This window comes from Mesoplodon bidens, assembly GCF_964165515.1.
Source record: "Mesoplodon bidens genome assembly, chromosome: 3".
Lineage (NCBI taxonomy): Eukaryota > Metazoa > Chordata > Mammalia > Artiodactyla > Ziphiidae > Mesoplodon > Mesoplodon bidens.
Window position 1 is genome coordinate 67070302 of NC_138178.1, and position 5953 is coordinate 67076254.

At 53.6% G+C, this 5953-nt stretch overlaps 1 pseudogene across 1 annotated transcript; it reads left to right on the forward strand.

Moving 5' to 3' along the window:
* Positions 1-207: 207 nt before the first annotated feature.
* Positions 208-5277, forward strand: LOC308614626 (relaxin-3 receptor 2-like; annotated as a pseudogene). Its single transcript has one exon. The product of its transcript is annotated as a relaxin-3 receptor 2-like (transcript).
* Positions 5278-5953: the final 676 nt, after the last annotated feature.

A 5953-nucleotide genomic window follows, 5' to 3' on the forward strand; every position in this document is an offset into this window, starting at 1 on the left:
TTCCTGAGGAAATTGAAGGTGAAAAAGTAGCCAATAGAAATACAGCTTGGAAGCTCTTAGGGAGGGGCACGGGTGCAACTGGCCAATCGGGGCTGCCTTCATCCCTTTAAAAGTTCTGCGGCGCGCTACGGAACACAGGTACTTCTCGAAGCCCGGCCGCTGTTCTCTGAGGGGACCTGAGCGGACCCCTGCGCGCCACCAACGGTGATGGCGTCAGCCAGAGGCAGCTTGTTGCATCGCCCGCGCCATCGGGGCCGTGCTCCCCCTGAACTGGCTTGGAGACGCATCGTCGGGGCAGCCCCCTAACAGTTCCGTGGGCAACGGATCTGAGAGCACTCGCCGGACCTGGGGTCCCCGCAGACCTGGACGGCCTGGAGGGTGTGGCGGAGGACGGCGCGGCGCTGGCGCTGCGCGCGCTGATCGCTGGCGCCTAGCTGGCCCTGTGCACTTTCGGGCTGGTGGGCAACGTTCTGGTGCTGGTCCTGGTGCGGTCCCAGCAACGGCGCCGCCGCTCGCTGCTCAACTGCTTCCTCCTCAACCTTGCAGCCACCGACCTGCAGTTCGTGCCGACACTGCCCTTCTGGGCCGTTGACCTGGTGCGTGACTTCAGCTGGCCCTTCGGGAATGCCATGTGCAAGGTGGTGTTCACGGTGCTTAACATGTAAGCCAGCAGCCTCTTCCTCAGCGCCATCAGCGTGGCGCGCTACTGCGCGGTGGCGAGCGCACTGCGCCCCAGCAGGCCTGGCACCCCATGGGCTGTCTGCGTGTGCTGCTTGCTCTGGGCCATTGCAGTCCTGGCCACTGCGCCCACCTCCCTGTTCGCCACAGTGGCCAGCGTCGGGGGCAAACGCTAGTGCCTGCTGTGTTTCCCCGACGGCGGTCCCGACTGGCTGGCCTTCTACCATCTGCAAAAGATTGCCGTGGCCTTTGTGCTGCGGCTGGCCACGCTGGGCACCTGCTCGCTGCTGTTCCTGCCTTTCCTGCGTCGGCGGCGGGCATGCTGGCCACCTGGGGTCCGACTCCGACGACGCTCCCGGGTTACCCGCGCGCTGGCCTGCGTGCTGCTGGCCTTCGTGCTCTGCTGGCTGCCCAACCAAGCGCTTACGCTCTGGGGGGTGCTAGTCAAGCTGAACGTCGTGCCCTGGGACCGCGCCTACTTCCTGGCTCAGGCCTACCTCTTCCCCCTGTGCATCTGCCTGGCGCACTCCAACAACTGCCTCAATCCGATGCTCTACTGCCTGCTGCGCTGCGACTTCCTCCAGGGCCTGCGAGAGCTCTGCGGCTGGGCCAAGCACCCCGTGGACCTCCGACCGTTCTCCGACTGCCCTGCCCCAGCTACCGCGCTCTCTGATTAGGCCTGAACCCGCAGAACCACACCTCTCAGTAAGGACCACCCGCCGCCCCGTCGGTACCAAGAGTGATGCGGCAGATTATGCCACTTGGGTTTGGAGTGATGATGTCAAGGAGCAGTGGCTGATTTTAGGGCCCGTGTTCCGGGTTCCAATGGAGAAGCAGGCCCTTTGGCCGGGGAGATTACTTAAGACCGGGAGTTCACCACTAACCTTCTGTGTGACCCAGGGTGAGTCCCTTCCTCCCTGGCCTCAGTTCCCTCATCCGTACAAGGAGAGGTAAGGATTAGATGAACCCTGGGGACTCTGCCACGTCTAGCCCTTTGAGCCTCCTGGCACAACCCCTGCAAACAGTGTGAGCTCCATTCATCGCCCTCTAAGGCACTTAATCTGACTCCTGCTTTATGTTCCCTTTTGTTGTTATAAGGGAGCTGTGAGAGAGGCATGTGGGCTGTTTTTGGAAACCTAGAGTGGAGGGACTTCAGGGATGTCAGGCAGCCCTTGATGGCTCAAGATTTATGAGCTTTCATCTGCAAGGCCTGCCTGCTACTTGTCCTCCCTGGATCCTGGGGGCTTGGCTGACCCCACCATCACTCATCCAGCAGTATGCTATGACCCTGAGCATGCTAGCTGTTGCATGAAAGGTGACTACAAGGAGCAGCCAGAAGGCCTGGAGCCATGCAGCTTGGGGTGGGGGGAGCAGTGAGGGAGAGTAGCAGTGATCTGAGTGGCTCACATAGGACAGAAGTGGGACCTGTGGGAGAGAAGTCATGGGAAGCAGGTTTCCATCCCTCGTTAGGGCAGACCTTTCCCATTTTTGAGCACCTGAGCTTCATGATGTAGTGAGCCCCCTGTCCTTGGAGTTATTACAACAGAGACTGTTGGAGACAGAACTGATGCATCAGATGGGGGTGTGCAGTTGCTAGATGATTTCGGCAATTCCTTTGAGCCTGGAGGCCTGTAACTGATATGGGACAGGTGGGAGTGTTTGCATGATATAGGTCTTAACAACAATCTCCTCCCCCTGCTCTCCAAATGCACCACTGAAGGTAACTCAAAAGGCAACTGATTTAAATCCCTTCTCTGGTGGACAGCACTTGATCCTCATATTGATGCAGAGCCACCATAAAGCATTCTCAGCACAGTTGAGGAGATTAAGTCATCAGAGGTCAGAATTTGTATTTGCATCCTTGAAAATACTTGCTCATAAGTTTCATGCCTGATACTTCTGACAGAGGAAGACTTGATGCTTGAAGGAAGAGGAAAAAACCTATTACCCACTGCCTGGTGTCCGAGTCAGGAGCCCAGGAAGGACCTTGGGTCAACTCAAATGTCTACAGATTTGTCATCCCAGAGCAGCTGGAGGGCGGGGGGAGGTGAGGCCCACAGCTAGCCCTTGATGGAATGAGAGTCCCTGTGCCTCATGGTGTGGGTGATACCATTGTTCCTCTAAAGTACCACAGTACAGAAGAATCTGTATTCCTTGGAGTACTTGTCCGCTTAAAAAGAAAATAATGTTTTACAAAGTAAAGAACTGTAGTGATTCACTGGTAGCTCCAAGCTTTGATTATTTTTCTCAGTGTTATTTTAAAAATGGGCCTCTTGCAGCTCATTTCTCCCTCATGTGCAAAGAAATGTGCTTTGTGGAAGCAACAGGAGGGATAAGGAGCCACTACTGCAGTTCTCACCTGTCTTCCTGCAGCCCATTCCCTGTTGTCCATGGGACCAGCCATAAGAACTAAAAGGGTGGGATATGGGGTGCTCTCCCAAGAGAACATGAGACCTGCCTCTTCAGGTCTTGGGAGCTGCAAGTGCTCTAAATAAGAAATAATAGCTTATTAAATAAAACCTGAGGGCAGTGATCATTTCTAAAATCATTCTGTTTAAAGAATATTGTAGAAAGTTACACTAATGACTCCATAAATACCATATAGTGGGCCCTAGGGTATGGGAGGCAAAGACATTCAACTTGGAGCCAGTCTGATCAGAAGCCCTTGCTCCGCCATGATTTGTACCTTAAGCAAGTCACTCTGCCTGTCTGAGCCTCGGTTTCTTATCTATAAAATGAGTGAGTTGATAATTCCCTGTAATAATTTCCAGATAAATGATTAATTTTTTACCCCCTCTGTGTTCTTTTCTAATCACTCTTTACTTGCAAACTGGTTTTAGGGTCATTTCTCACCACAACGCTGTTCATTTAACTCTTAGTTCTTGTGAACTGTTTCCTTTATCAAGGTCAGGGTGAACTTTTACTGACTCATATCATAAAAGCATCATGTTGCCCAGAAGAGGACTATGGCTCCTGTGGAAGGTCAGATCAAATACCTGTATTGGTAGTCTCAAACTGTGGGCCCAGCTCTGAGCCAGCACTCTTGAGGCTTCCCTTGCAACTGCCTTGTGTGTGGAAATAGGACCCAGGTGTGCCCCAGAAGGACAGCCCCCAGTCAGGGGTACACTCAGCATGGTCCTGACCCCAGCACTGAGGGGATAGTGAGGAGGAAGGCACGGGGGACGGGGCACTCTGAGAAGACTGTCTGGAAAGGTGAGCTAGAAGAGTGCATCGTCACTAGATGTTAAGAGGGGCATGAGGGAAATGCACATGCAGAAGTGCAGAATAAATGAGATTTCTGAGGGAAAGAACAAACACCAAAACTTGTTGAGCAAGAAGAGCAGCGAGCTGGCATTTGTTGAGCACTGGGCAATGAGGCAGGCACAGGGCTTGTGTATGCTTGGTCCTCGAAAAGGATTTTGAGGTGTGCAGTATTATTCACATTGTAAGGAGGAAAGGAAGGCTCAGAGAAGTTAGGGAATTGCCCAAGGTCACACAGCTTGTGAGGCGGCATAGCAAGCATTTCAAACTGCAGCTCCCTGATTCCAAAGCCCAAACTCTCTCTTTTTTTTTTTTTTGCAGTACGCGGGCCTCTCACTGTTGTGGCCTCTCCCGTTGTGGAGCACAGGCTCCAAACGCGCAGGCTCAGCGGCCATGGCTCACGGGCCCAGCCGCTCTGCGGCATGTGGGATCTTCCCGGACTGGGACACGAACCTGTGTCCCCTGCATCGGCAGGCGGACTCTCAACCACTGCACCACCAGGGAAGCCCCCAAAGCCCAAACTCTTAATCGCTTTTGGCTCATCTGCCAGATGCCAAGAATGGGGGTAAAATGCTCAAAGAGGCCAAAGGACAACTTGTGTCCCGGGCATAGAGGCAACAAAGGAGCCAGGTGCCTGCAAAAGAATAGGTGCTCTGAATGAGTGAATGGACCCTAGTTCGGCTGTGGTGTCAGGTGCTGCAGAGGAGGGGAGAAGAGTGGGGAGTGATAGCCTGAATGAATCGCAAGGACATCTTATATTGTCATTAACCCAGCACATCCCAACCTCCTCAGTGGCATGTAGGGGAGAGGCATGAGGGGATGCTCAGACTTCTGAAGCCCCTCCAAGTGGGCGGAGGTATAGAGCCGTGGACCCTGTGCCAGGAGGTGCATGGGTGGCTGGCTTAAAGACATCTTCAGCTTGCAGAGATGACCCCCTGGCCCCTTGTAGCAGCCAGGCCCCAGTGCCTCAGCCTTGGCAAGCTTACTCTGCTGAATTCTTCCCTGAAGAGGACAGGACGCGTCCCTGCACCCCTACCCTGAGTCACACAGCCCGGGAGTCCCTCCCGACCCTGGCCACCTTTCTATTTTCCCTTCAGGACAGGGGCAGCTGAGCCTTTCTTTCTCTTCCAAGTCACCTCACTCCCAGGTCTTCCATTGAGCATTTCAAGTGTTGGAACCCCAGGCGGATGTTCTAGACCTTTCCTCAACCCCAGCCTGCTCTCTGTGAACATTTTTGGGGCCCTCGTGTCCTGCTTTGCACCCCTTCATTGTGTGCCTCGAGTCTTTTCTCTGTTTTGGCTCTTGGCTTTCCACTCTGCTGGCATCCATGCAGTTCCTCTGCCCACCTTGGAGGACAAGGGCAGGCACACAGGTCTTCTTGGTCCCCTGTGCAATGCTCTGCCTGTGAAGGATAGCAAACTGGATGCTGAGTATGTTTCCATTTCTTCTTCAGTTATAAACTGTAAATATCTGTGTCTGAGTCTTGCTTGTATTGCTTATACGGTAGGCTCTCAATAAATGTTTGATGAATGAGTGAACACTGCTCTGTATGTCCTCACTCTCCTGTTTGCCTGTGTATGATGTGGTCTTTCGTCTCTTTCCCCCTTCCCTCAGCCTGAGCAGGGTCTTCCAAAGCCTCCCCGGGGTTCCAGAAGACTGCTTCTAAAATCCAGGCTTCTGTGAACTGGGCCAGCTGGCCTGGACCTTCTCTGGAACCCACCTTCATTCAGCCTATTACATTCTCCAGACCTCCTTTATATCATCACCTCCATTCATCCTCATAGCATCCTTGGGAACCAGGTGGCATTATTCCCATTTCATGGAGGAGCAAACTGAGGCTCCAAGTACAGAAGTGGCATATAGGCAACTGGCAACAGCTGATACCATCCCAGGCCCGCCATCCTGCCTGCCTCTAATATGAGTTGTCAGAGTGGAGTTCATCAAGACAGAAATGATGTGAATGAATGTGGAGACGGCTCATGGCTCCCTACCTTCCACAGTTGTTTTAATTTAA